This window comes from Anguilla rostrata, chromosome 7 (assembly GCF_018555375.3).
Source record: "Anguilla rostrata isolate EN2019 chromosome 7, ASM1855537v3, whole genome shotgun sequence".
NCBI classification, from domain to species: domain Eukaryota; kingdom Metazoa; phylum Chordata; class Actinopteri; order Anguilliformes; family Anguillidae; genus Anguilla; species Anguilla rostrata.
This window is the reverse complement of record NC_057939.1, coordinates 23,501,371-23,516,316: the sequence shown is the minus strand read 5'-3', so window position 1 is coordinate 23,516,316 and position 14,946 is coordinate 23,501,371.

Genomic DNA, 14,946 nt, shown 5'->3' with positions numbered 1-14,946 from the left:
CTGGAGGACAGTGGCATATGCAGGTTTATTTGGCTTTCAGCCATTGGAAAGCAATTGTGTGAAGCCCTGTGTAGTGCTGCCATAAAAAACTCCTGACGAGGGTCACATGCCGTCATCTCCACTCTGTGTCCCTGTCTGCTGCCTATATCTTACTGGCTGAATGACTGACTGACCGACTAGCTAGCAAACCAATGCGGTGCCTACCCTGAGTCCTCAGTCACTTTTGAACGTGCTGTCTTCAGACTGTCTCATCCAAAGGTTTTTTCCTATCTACCATACAGGGTGTTTTGCCTTACCGGTGTTCTGGCTTGCTTTCCTGGGGCTTAGTTTGGCCTACGCTGTGAAACATATTGTGACAAATTATTTGTTAAATGCATTGATTTCTGATTGATCAATGGATTGATTTCACCAGTCAGTGGCTTTAATTAAGCGCTTGAAACAAACCAAGTTCAATGATATCCACTGGCTTTTTGGGACAGGTTATACACCAAGGCTGTTCAAATGGTGGCCCAGAAACACATTAAGGCCACCATAGACATTATCACAGCACTTCGAACACCAAGGAAATAGAGAGAGAGAGAGAGAGAGAGAGAGAGAGAGAGAGAGAGAGAGAGAGAGAGACAGAATTATTCATATGTGACAAAGTTTAGGTTAGAATCTGCACAGAGTTAGCACTCCTCCCGCTAGGGACAGAACAATAAATAATGCCTACATATATTAAGAAGGCGTCAACTTTAATAAACACATATACAGTACAGTGCATCTAGAATAATATAAACGAAATATCTGTCCCTAATGCATATTTTTTAAAGGAATCTGGCCCCCAGGAAGAGAAGTTTAAAAATTCCACCGCACAACACAGCTGCCTAACTGTTTCGTTATTTGTACTGTTTTTAATTTGCTGCCAGCTGGGCATTAAATTGTGTGCTTGTTGTGTATTTGTGTGGCTGTGTAATATGCATTGTGTGTCTGTATATGTTGTATAATGTGTCATCGTGCATATTCTGTACAACTTGCTGTCATTTCACAGAGCTCGGGCCCAGCAGCACCTGACCTTTGGGGACACATAACATGCATTGCATTTGCCTGTCCTGAAGTAACTGACTAGTCTTCTTCAAGACCAGGGGTGGGCAATTATAGTCCTGCAGGATCGGTATGCATGCAGGTTTTCACCAAATACACTGGCTAAATGAGTTAATTAGCTGAATACACTCATGCTGCTTTAACCGTAGATTAGACCTCCTTGTCCTCCCCTGCTCCAGAGGAAAGTGAAGGGTACATGTGTAACCAACCTGAAGGAGGTCTGCAGTCCATTTAAATTAATTTTATTCAGGGTCTAAGTGGGCGGTATTCAGCATTCAGGGTCTAAGGTGGGGATATTCAGAATTCAGTGTCTAAGGTGGCAGTATTCAGCATTCAGTGTCAAAGGTGGCGGTTTAAGGCATTCAGGGTCTATGGTGGCAGTATTCAGCATTCAGGCTCTAGGGTGGCAGTATTCAGCATTCAGTGTCAAAGATGGCAGTATTCAGCATTCAGTGTCAAAGGCAGTAGTACTCAGCATTCAGTGTCAAAAGCAGTAGTATTCAGCATTCAGTGTCAAAGGTGGCAGTATTCAGCATTCAGTGTCAAAGGCAGCAGTATTCAGCATTCAGTGTCAAAGGTGGCAGTATTCAGCATTCAGTGTCAAAGGCAGTAGTATTCAGCATTCAGGCTCTAAGGCAGCAGTATTGAGCATTCAGTGTCAAAGGCAGTAGTATTCAGCATTCAGGCTCTAAGGCAGTAGTATTCAGCATTCAGGCTCTAAGGCAGTAGTATTCAGCATTCAGGCTCTATGGTGGCAGTATTCAGCATTCAGTGTCAAAGGCAGTAGTATTCAGCATTCAGTGTCAAAGGCAGTAGTATTCAGCATTCAGGCTCTAAGGCAGCAGTATTGAGCATTCAGTGTCAAAGGCAGTAGTATTCAGCATTCAGGCTCTAGGGTGGCAGTATTCAGCATTCAGTGTCAAAGATGGCAGTATTCAGCATTCAGTGTCAAAGGCAGTAGTATTCAGCATTCAGTGTCAAAGGCAGTAGTATTCAGCATTCAGTGTCTATGGTGGCAGTATTCAGCATTCAGTGTCTATGGTGGCAGTATTCAGCATTTAGGCTTTAAGGCAGCAGTATTGAGCATTCAGTGTCTAAGGCAGTAGTATTCAGCATTCAGGCTCTAAGGCAGTAGTATTCAGCATTCAGTGTCTAAGTGGCAGTATTCAGCATTCAGGGTCTAAGGCAGTAGTATTCAGCATCCAGGCTCTAAGGCAGTAGTATTCAGCATTCAGGCTCTAAGGCAGTAGTATTCAGCATTCAGGCTCTAAGGCAGTAGTATTCAGCATTCAGTGTCTAAGGTGGCAGTATTCAGCATTCCGGCTCTAAGGCAGTAGTATTCAGCATCCAGGCTCTAAGGCAGTAGTATTCAGCATCCAGGCTCTAAGGCAGTGGTATTCAGCATTCAGTGTCTAAGGAGGCAGTATTTAGCATTCAGTGTCAAAGGCAGTAGTATTCAGCATTCAGGCTCTAAGGCAGTGGTATTCAGCATTCAGTGTCTAAGGAGGCAGTATTCAGCATTCAGGCTCTAGGGTGGCGGTATTCAATCTCATCCTTGGAGAGGCGCAGACCAGCTACTATTTGTCTTTTTTTTTGTTAAACCCAGCTAAGAAACCAGGTGAGTCGAGCTGCCCACGCAATCCACTGCTGCTATTGATCGAGCGAGCGCCATGACATCCTGCGTGTCCAGCGCCTCTCGGAGCATGGGTGTGGATAACACTGCTTCAGGTGGCGATGGTGCCCAATGCAGCGGGAAACTTTGTGCTCGCTCATCCCTGTAACCTCCGCGATGTATAAATAAAAAATATCCCCATGGAAACAAGATGACTAAGCGCTTTATTGAACTTAAGCAATCAAAAATGAATTTCCTGCAATTTTATTACTGCTACTGCAAGTTAGATGAGAAGGAAATAATAACGGAGAAAAAACCGACATAGAAAATGTATATAGGAAATTGAGAGTTATGTGTGCTGTTGGGTAAAGTGCTGGATTAATGTTGGTGTGTTGCTCTTAGTGTAAATGACCACTAAATCACTGTCATTGTTATTTTGCTATTTATTTCTGTACAGCATTCCAGATACTTAGGAATAAAGGTCACCTAGCCTTTAGAATAGCATACATACTCAAAAAAGGGCTTTTTGGCTTAGCTTTTAGTTCATTACGGAACCCTTTCTGGAGGGGGGGGGTGTGGTTATAAATATCACCTTTATCATTAGAAATGAACATGTCTTTTTCATTGAAGGCATTCAATAGCTAAGCTGAATTACCGCTAACCTAATTCATGGTTGAGGTCTCATTAAAAACAGGCAAAAACAAAAAATGTTTGATAATAATGTTACCGTGCTTAGCTCTGTTTTCAGAAACATAGATTTTCTTCTACTAATAGTAATTTTGTTAGTTCTTAGCCCACCTTTCCTACATATCATATTTTGTTTGTATATCTAATAAACAAAGTAATCTGAAATCCGACATGGAGTTGGGCATGATTTGGTGGTTGATTTCATCAGTTTACTGTTGAACTAACATACCAATTAATCTGGAGATTTAAATTGCTATTATTTTTAATCCATCCATCCATAATCTATGCCCACTTATCCTGAGCAGGGTCACGGGGGGTGCTGGAGCCTATCCCAGTATGCATTGAGCGAAAGGCAGGAATACACCTTGAACAGGCCACCAATCTATTGCAGAGCACACACACTATTCACTCACACACTCATACCAATGGGTAATTTAGAGACTCCAATTAGCCTACCTACATCTTTGGACTGTGGGAGGAAACCGGAGTACCTGGAGGAAACCCACATGGACACGGGGAGAACATGCAAACTCCATAGAGAAAGGCCCCAAGCCAAGATTTGAACTCACAACCTTCTTGCCGTGAGGCCGTCCATTATTAATTTTAATAATAATTAAAAATTTTAATAGTCTAATATTTTAACACTTGTAAGGAGGTGTAATGTAACCTATTAAAGGAGATAAGTAAGGGCTAATGGCTCTGGGCATTACACAGTTTGAATGGACGATGGAGAGGTAATTAATTTGCTTCCATGAAGGGAATTTAGATTGCATAATGACCAGCTCCAAGGTCATTATCCCATTTACACAACAGTTTACCAACAAAATCCAGAATTGTAATCGACACGTGCATGCCAAAATATGCATTTCTATTGCAATGGAAATGTTATTTAAGTATTCCAGCAAATATTCCAAACCCTGAACAATTTAGCAATAAGCAACTAGTTCCTCTCTCAACTAGGGTAGATAGCAAGCTAGCTTAATCCCAGGTCCGCTGTCATTCATATTACCTCATTTTAAAATTCAGTTAGATTTTATGTAGAACTAGTCTCACGGATAGCAAGCTAGTCAACTATTGAATTATATTCAAAACAGAGGCTAAACTATAAAAGTATGCCATAACTAGACTAGCTACTTTCAATAGTTATGCTTGAGTTGGCAGTGGCTGGACGCATCCTTTATGTGAGATGTGATTTGGAGATCATTAACACTGTTGCAAGTATGATATTGTAACAATTGGCCTGATAACAATTTCCAAAAAAAAAAAAAAAAATTGACCATGTTTATCAAGTCTAACTGATCAATAGCCAGGTGTTTATGAAAAAATAATGCACACCAAACAGAACTGAGTATTCAACCATGCTGTTGTATAATTAATAATAAACAGGCCGGGATTCAGAGCTGCCACGCACCCTAAATTGTGACTAGATCGTACTTGCACGTACTACATAATAAATATTTGTAATCATTTAGGATGTCGAGTGACTGAACGCGGCAAGGCTACTGCACATGTTCAGTCTGAGCTGTGAAGGTCTTCGCTTAACTCATTAACTATTGATTCCACATGACTACATAATTTCATTATTCTCTGCACCTGACTTAATATTTCGGAAAGTAATTCCACCAAACAGCTTTTTTTCTTTATGTTTTTAAACTAAAATGTGTGCTTTTGCAGTACTGCAATAACATATCCTGGAAACGGAATATTTAATTCATGGTCATTAATGCATTTCTTTGTTTTAGTTGGTAATGATTGACATTAACGCTTGTGAAAAGATATGTTTTGGGGTTTCTTTCTTTTTAAAAGCAAAAAGTTTAGTACAGTTACATGTACTTGTTTTTATTAATTTACTGCAAATACAATTATGTAGTTTCCATCTGACCAATGGTTAATTATGCATGCATTTGGTGTTTTGCATAGTTACTTAAAGCTATAATATTGCTTGGTTATGATTGATATGATTGTGAGTGTTATACTGCATAAGTGTCAGGAGGTGAGCCTGACAAGCCGCCGGCTTCGCTGTGCTGGAATCACGGGGGAATTGGTTAATTGGGATCCGCGTGTGGAATGCACGCCGGGGTAATGGGCTGATTGCGGGTTGCACTGGTGGGGGAGCGGCACAGCTGATTCCCATATGTAATTAGTGGTTTGTGCGGGTATAAAGAGGGGAGGTAAGAGGCAGAATGCAGGAGAGATGCCGGATGAACGAATGAGCGGGGTTCCTTGTGAGAGGATTTTTAGCTTCGGTTTTTTTAAATTTTTTTATTTTGCTTTCTTTAACGTTTGTTGTTTTTGTATGAGTGTGTTGTCTCTCGTCCGTCCGGCGGTGACTTACTGGAGGGCGGTCCCGGAGGAGGAGGAACGCTGCGCTGATCCTGTGAGAGATGCTGTACTGGCCCTACGAGGCGAGACGCTAGCCTAGTCCTGCGAGAGGCACTGCGCTGGTCCTGTGAGGGGTGACGCTAGGCTAGTCCTGTGAGAGGCACTGCGCTGGTCCTGTGAGGGGTGACGCCACACTGGTCCCGTGAGCAAAGATGCTATGCTGGCCCCGACGAGGGTGGTGAACGCAGCGATTCCCCAGCTTGGCAGTACCGACGTTCGGGACCGGGCCAGAGTGCGGGGTGTGGCGGTGCAGTCCGGGACATAGCCGAAAGCGGACCAGGACCGGAACCGGTGCCTGCTCCCTCCTGAGCAGTGTGGGGTGCAGCGAGACCCTCGCATGGCGGTCTCTGAGACCAGGTCGGAGCACAGCGTGCAGCAGAGTGTTCCGGGACGCAGCCCAGAAGCCCCGAAACCTCCTCCTGGTTTCCTTGTGGTGGGTGGGTTCCTGTGGGAAAAGCGAAACCTGGTTACTATTGGGTGGCAGGAGCTAGCGTGTGTGACTCCTGACATAAGCAAGTATAGAAAATATCATACTGATCATTTAGTAATTTGATCAATATATCTACTTTTAATAGCTTATACATCTAACTGTACGCTGTTTAAAACCATCCAATGTACTACAGCATGCAATCACATTCTAGATGATTTTGTGCCTCCCCAACAGTTTGGGGAAGGCCTTTTTCTGTTTCAGTATGACAATGCCTCTGGGCACACAGCGAGGTCCATATAGAAATGTTTTTTTTTTTTTTTCAAAAATGGTCTAGAAGAACTTGTCTGGCCTGCGATGATCCCTGACCTTGACCTCATCCAAAACGTTGGGGATCGATTGGAAAGCCAGCTACAAGCCAGGCCTAATCGCTCAACCAATCAGTGCCCGACCTCACTAATGCTGTTCTAGCTGTATGGAAGCAAATACCTGAAGCAATGCTCCAAAATCTAATATAATGCCTTCCCAAAGAGTGGAGGTTGTTATAACAGCAAAGGGTGGACCAACTTTGTATTAATGGCCATAATTTTGGATGAGATGTTGGATGTCAGGTGTTCCACCTGTATAAGGGGTCTGTGTCGATGCACACCACACTTCATAGGGTGTACTTACATTTCCTTTATTCCGCGGCCCTGGATACGTTGTGCGTTATGTAACTGCTCTCCCATTTCCCTGTTGGGACCATTCTCAACACTGGTGCAGATGGCTAATAGAAACGTATATAGGCAAGAAGGATAATCTGTTTGATAGAAAACACTGTCAACAAGTAGGCCTAAATGTGTTTTGTAATGGCGTTTTTGTTTCAAAAATGAACATTTCATATTTTTCCAGTTTTGAGGTGACCAAATATCCAGTTGTTTCAGATATCACACACTCAGTGGTGTGGGACAGGTGAAGTGATTAATGATAATTATTTTTTTAGGGAAGCTGTCTGTTTCACCCCAACACCCTTGCTCTTTGACTTATATGGGACCTTTTGTAAGTCCTTTTATAGACCCTACATATTTCTAACATTCACTTGGAGCCACATAATTGGTGAGTGAGCATAGATTATGAAATGGATAAATTATTGGGAAATCTAAGTGATAGCATAAAGGCCCATGTAATGTCAACTGGTCTTGAAATTGATTAAACTAGGTTGAAATCCTAAAAGCTGAAAAAAGTGTTTGTAGTCATGTCAAGGTCATATAAACTCACGTATTGGACTATATATTTGTGAAGACTGTACTTCTTCCTGACTGGTCATTTTATTAAATTAAAAAAAGAGCTCCTGACTCTATTGTTTAAATATCATCTTTAAGGTAAGTCAGCTAAATTTGTCCACTAAATGTCTAAATTTGTATTTGCAAATAGCCCTTTTTAAAACAGTAATGTTGTGCTGTCCTCCCTGTCATTAGCTAGCAAACCAGTGTCAACCCTATGACAGATAGCAAAATCCTCAGTATAGTTTTCAGAGTACACTAAAAAAAGAATAGAAAAGAAAAACTATGCAGTAAAACTTAAAGACATTTCAGAACAGTCATTTCCTCCAATGCATTTTCATTTATGAAACTTTTACCTCAAGTTCTCCAGCCTTTTTCTGTCACAGGTGAGTCTATTTCTAAGTCTTCAGCAAGTCCTAGGTGTTAAGGACCATCGTACAATGCCACGTACATTCGGGCAGACTTCGGCTTTTCCTGGAGATGGGTATTTAAACATCCTCATCTAATGCAATCACCATCTCAACAATGACAGGGCAAGGCAGCGCTCCTCTCTTCCCTGTGTTTATATGGAGAGGCGGGAAAGGTAATTTTGGGATAGGCTAAGTTGCTAGGTTGCATATTGCCTTCAGGACATTTCGGTTTCTGTGGGACATCCTAAGGAAATTGGACAGGAAGTAGGTTGTGGTGTGTGGGGGATTGGGGGGTGATGTCAGCAGTACATTTTTTGTACATTTAAATACTGAGTTTATCTGGCTATGGCTGCTTTCCAGAAGGTGCACTTGTACCGTATGACAGGCATGCACGAGTGCAGGAGCTAGTTACTCAGAGCACAGTCACTCCTGAACTCAAGCATTCATCCTGCAAGTATGCTTCAGGATGAAGTACGAACAGATTCCAGAAAAAAAAAAAAAAAATCAATCAAGTGCATAAAAAAGAAAGCTTATAATAGTGAAACAGTTTTGGATATGGAATGTTAACCTTTCGTAAAACAGATCACATGTACCATATATAAATATATAGAAGGACAGCTATACTCAGCATTTTAATGGGTTTTTCACGCTTAATAAACTGCCAGCCTGTATGGAATGACTAACACAGATTGATACAGTGCGATCTTTGAAAGAAAAGAAAGAAACCCAGAGAAGCACACATCTGTCTCTGAGTTAGTGAAACTCGCGGAAGACGCCGAGCCGTGTTCGCGCTTCCTCAGGCGGCAGAACATCTGAAAGGCGCGCGTGTGCCGGGAACTGGCACGCGTGCGCCGGGGAAGCGGCTCCGACGTGCTAAACGACGGCAGACTGAGCAAACATTTGGGCTGAGAACAGAGCGCCGGAGAAAGCCCGGCTCACGCACCGAAGCTCCCGAAACAGTCGCGGTCCCCACCCGCAGAGAGTCTGTGAGGTGGTGCGAGTATTCAATTTTCAGTTTTCAGCCCATAACTTATCCTTGTGAATGAGTTTTAATTTAATTTCACAGTGGGCAGTTTAATTCCCCACTGCGAACAATAAATAGGATGCAAAAAAAACGGGGGGGAGGGTGGGTCCTGAAGAAGGCCCATATATCTGTGAAAAGTGAGTTATATGAAGTTATATATAGTGCATTACTACTTGAGCTTTGTCATCATGTTACAGTCACTGCCTGCGTGAGCCGCAGTGTCTACGTAAGAAAAGGCAGGGGCGAGTTTTTGCCTCTCTCCTTTCCTGTGACGCATCAGGCTCTCCGTTACCTAGAGCGCCGAGACTCTGATTTTTACAAAGCTCAGCTAAGGAATGTCTGTTCAGGAGCTCTGTTCCATGAAAGTATTTCAGTGTTAAAAAAAGCATTATAGTGAAAATAATAATAATAATAATGGTTATAAAACTAAGCTGTCAAAACTCATAATTATGGGTAAATTTAAAATTAATTTTTACTTCCCATCACACTGAAACTTTGAGATCCATCAACACTTGTTTTCTACATTCTGCAGAAATCCTATTCAATTATAACTCCTCTATGTATTTGAGAAATATTCAAAAAGTTGAAGCAATAACTATACGACTCTAATGTATGTGTGAAAAATGGCGAAAATTTAGACAGGCAAGAAATTTAACTACATGAATACATACTGTGTGCAAATGTGGAAATTATAGGACAGTGTAAGGAATTAAACACATGTCATATATTGATTTCTGTGTGTGTTGCGTGTGTAAGGAATACCACATTGGCAGTTTTATTGAATTTCTTCTGTCAGGATTTGTGTAAAACATTGCCTAAATAGCAGTACAATGACTTGGTATGAACTGTTGCCCAAACAAAAGAACAAATGGTAATGCATGATTCCACCATTAATTCACAACACAGGCCTGGCATACTTAAACTAACATGAAGTGAGCGATTTTCTTTAGAGGGAGAAAAAATGTGCAGTTGCCACTTGCATACTGTACATTGCAGGCAACTTTCTCCTTGGTTATTGTTTTGTCCCCGGGGGTAGCATGACCCACATACTTGAACTTTATTTTTAGGCTACCTAACGACAAAACAATAACATGCCTTGTTGTTTATTGGTCTCTTTGATTTGAGTGCTTCCAGATGATGTTCAATTAGCTTGGGAGTAGATAACTAATCCTGTTAATCCATGTTGCTTGCATATACAGCGCTTGCACAAATTATGGGAACACTGCAGTTTAGTTCTCCTAAAACTTTTATCTGTGCCCTTTCTTCTGTTGCTGCTTCTCAGAGCCATTTTATTCTGTAAAGTTTATTTGAAACAGTTATCTTATTGACCATAGGCGGTAATGACAATCTGTGAGCATCACTTATTTCAAATAAAGTATATAAGATTTAAAAAATGGTAGATGTAGAAAAATACTGGACAAAGAAATACATGTTACAGCTGATTATACAATTTCCTACAGTAAGGTACATTAGGATGTTCAATGATTATTACTTTTTTACATAAAAGCTAATTATTTCTTCATTTTTTGTTTTGTGATATTGCATTTATTACATATTACATGTATTATGCCAAAAAGAGAATTTGTTGAAAAATATTTAATTAATCATAAAACTCTGTTTATGAAGGCAATCTATCCATGATTTGTGCCAGTACTGTCAGCCATCATTTTAACTATAGTCACTTGATTAAAATGAAAATATAGTTAAAGTTGTGTTTATTGTCATTATTCTCATTACAGAAAGGTATAGGAAAAATAGTGAAATACAGTATCCCAGGGACCACAGTATATGAACAGCCATAAACAATGAAACGCATCGGAAAGTTGTAAAATGAGCTGCAACTTGCGCTGTAGATGTTGTCTCAGCAAGTGGGAGGAGAGGGCATAAATTGCAGAATAGGCAGACACAAAAATTGCAATGGGTTGCACCAAAACTGCAGTGTGCTCCTCGATCTTGACTGACAGCCCCCCAGCAGTGGCTCTTCTTCCACTGCAGAGAGTCATGAAATCACCAAATGCAGGCGTCAAAATCCATGATGAAAATACAACATTGCCAGTGCGATGGCTCACAATACGGCATGCGCTGGCCAAAAAATGGAACCCTTAGGTTATTGTAACCCAGAGGTCCCAGATACTCTTCCCAGGGGGTGGAGAACTTCTGTTGTACTACTGATTATGATTCTAGAAGTCTAAACAGTAAAGACATAACAGTTATATAAATTAAAAAAAAAAAAACCCTAACAACAACAAATAATTATAATAATAATAATAATAATAATAATAATAATAATAATAACGGGTCCTCTGACATTCCACGCATACTAATGAGTGAATGCTGAAGCAGATGGAGGCATTATTTAAAATACCATGGTGAAAGAGAAAATCGGACCAGTGCAGCCTTTTTCTCATAATTGCCTTTGCACACCTAATGCCACGGTAACATCACAGTGAACTATTCCCACATGCAGGCACGTTTCACATTACAAATCCTGTCAGGGACAAAACGACGTCAATAAACATGTACCGGTGTCACTTTCTCACTTACTTATTTATGTATGTATCTATTTATTTATTTATCATGCATTGAATGTTCTCATCATGTTTTTTTTTTTTGTTTTTTTACTTTCGAAGAATGTTGCTTTCGGTAAGCCTTATTTTCAGTCCGTGACATGATAAAAGGCACAGGCGTGAAAAGATGGATATGCAAGTGATTGCTGTCTGTGGCTGTTGAGATATTCATGAGCTGAAAGATTGTTTTTGCGGCTAAATATGTAAATATGCAAAGTCATCATTTTCAAGCACATCCAAGGTGTTTGGCTGCTTCTGAACCCAGCATAAATACTCCAAAAAAAATATAAAAAATAGACTCATGAAGAAATATGTCAAATTTACTGATTATTTATTTCACATTTTAAAGATCTTTAAATCTATATAAATAGAACAATTTTATTTTTATTTATTTTAAAGATTTCTGAATTTGTTTAATAATGGTGATAATTATTAATAATTAATAATTATAAACCTTCAGTATTCATTCTGCGCAATGAGATAATTGTATAATGAACAGTATCCAGTGAAATATCCTGCGTTAATTCAACTCTACATATGGTCCAGAATGTGCTCTGTAAGATTCAATTAAACACTGAATATTTTATTGTGAGGACTGTAAAACATTTAAGCATTATACCACTTAACCATACTTTAAGCTTAAGAATTAAAGCATATATTTGTGACAGCCAGGATGGTACACATTTAGTAAAGTATCAACAAAAAAAAAGTTTTATTGATAATGAACACAGACAAATAAATACATGTGCATATGTATTTATGTCAGGGTCTGACAATTTATCAAATAAATGGACAAAGACTGACTTTCAAAAGCAAATCAAATTTAAGAATCATAAAATGTTTGATGTAAAACATTCAGTTTCATTGGAATTTCTCCATCAGTTTTAACAAAATTAACATATTTATCTGTGACTTGGAGAAAATGTCTCTTGTCCCGATGTCACCAGATGAATTTCATATTCCTGGAGAGGTCTCTGTGAAGGACGTTAGCGTGCAACGGGGAAAGACTCCCTGATAAATAGAATGCACTTAAGAGAGAAGCTAGCGGGTAATATGGCATTCCAAAAGTAGGGTTTAAAGTCCCACGCTCTTATCTCCCCTGGGCCAAATTTGCAGAATGGGGTCATTCGGATTTTGCTTCTCTTTTCGCACAGTTTTATTCATCCATCAAAAAGCCACTTTTCTTTCCCAGAGGATTCTCCTGTAATGTAAATTGGGGTTTTCGACATGGAGAGTTTTATAAATGCATTCAGTACACCCCCACATCCATATCTGGTCTGTGTTTATCTGAAGCCAAGGTTAAGCAGATGTGTGCTGATCTCATGCAATACAGACAGAGGGGAGCAGAAGCCGGGGGTGTTTTTGGGGTAGGGAGGAGGTCACCAGTGCTCCTGCGCCACTCAAAATACCATATCCCCTCATTGCGGACTTCTTACAGTTTATTTTTTCTACTTTTTATTTCCGAGCAGCTCTCCTTGGTCCTGCAGGTTCCCCGAATGATAATCAGCATAAAATGATTGGTGTGTGTCTGAACTTTGCAACTAGCCTCTTTAACTTTTATTTTTTTATTCAGAGACATTTCACACAGAATTTTCCAATGACTTCTAGGAACCAGCTTTGTGTTTAGGTTTGGTTTTACTGGATTTCTTCTTCTTCTTCTTCTTCTTCTTCTTCTTCGTAGTAGTAGTAGTAGTAGTAGTAGTACTTTACAATTTATGGTCGAATATGGTACAGATATTGGGCAGATTTTTTTAATTACAAGAGGGAGAATTGATGAAGGCTTTAGGGGCATGGCTCATAGCAGGGTCCAGGACTTGGTCATTTTGGACCCACCGGGGCTCTGTAGAGGTAACAAGACCTGCCTGGGGCTAAAGATCACTGTAAATGACATCACAATACATACATTCTCAATAATCAGCTGTAAACATTTCCAGTTATTTGATTTATGGCTTGGTGCAGGAGACATATTATACAAGATAGAAATCCTGTGCAGTGTGTGTTACCCTCTGCTACAAAGTTTCTTAAAGGCAAAGATTTATATACAAAGCTGTGCTTGTGTGTGTGAGAGAGAGAAAAAGAGAGAAAGAGAGACATGCACAACCCAGGTATGTGAGGGATTACAGCATCTTATCTCAGTAGCGCCCCCCCACTGGTCAACTGGGAGCGCACAAGTCCACCGGGTGACCTGCACATGACGTGTCTTCCTCCAAATGTCTGTGTGAGACCACCTAGTGGACAATGGTGTGAGTTTCTACCAACACGTTCTGATGTACATATACAATTCGGCAAGTGTGGATAAAACTGAGAGAAATCCATCAATTCATCCTTATCTTACCCACTTATTCCTGGTCAGGGTCATGGGGGCTCAAATATACTCTGAAACAGTCGCTGATGCATCACAGGGCACACACACACACACACACGCACACACACGCACAATTAAATCAAGTGAGAGGAAAAGCATTTTTTTAATTATGATGTTGTTTCCACCAAATGTCCTCTACTCCCCCCCCCCCCCCCATTTCCACATCCCCTTTTAACTAGCCATTAAAATGTTCCATCCTCTTTTTTTCCACCATCTCCTCCTCTCTACCTCTGCCTATCTGTGCCTCTCCCTCGTTCGTCCTTACTGCAGTCTACCCTGCGCGCCACGTGCCGTTCTTTCCACAGACTCCGGTCCAATGATGGTGTTAATTACTCCTGCGTGTCACATTATCCCCTCAGATACTATCACTTAATACATTAAATTATGGTTGACAAGGGTCACTATGAGTCAGAGCACTAACTGAGAAATTACCCTGTTATTATGATGGGTATAGAGAGAGAGAGACTGAAAGGAAGAAATTGTTTTTCTCTTCTGACTATTTGTTCTGTTCCCGTTGAAGTATATGACACAGAAGACGCCACAGAGAGCACTGGTGATATTAAGAATAGTGTCTTTGTTGCCCCGGTGTCAAGGTCCGGGAAGTTGGAATCAACATCTTTCCATGCTACATATTAAACCTACCATTGTGTACTGGGTGAACTTTTTTACAGTTATTTGCTTTTCACAAAAATGCCCCATTAAATGCTTGAATGTTGTTACACTGATTCACCTCAAACTTTATATCTGTTGTATGAGGTATGCAGCATAGGATTCAAATAAAATGTTAAAATAAATAAATAAGTCAGTGCAAGGTGGTTGCCCTCAAACAGTTTTGATTTAGTGATTTAGCATCAAACATTAATATTCAGGGCAGCTACAAAAGGTTATTTTTCACAAAACACAATGGGGGTGGTGGGGGTTAAGGTTATTATTATTGTTTCTCTTGCACTTCCCTATTTTCTTCCACCAAGTTTGCCAGATTATGCTAAATATCACACTTGACACACTAAAAAGTCAATACATAAGTAGTTCTCAATAAGATATAAGTGTTACATAATTTCCTATATGCCAGGGCATTATGGACACTCTGAGTGATTACAAGATGCGCAGTAACCTGGCACCCACGA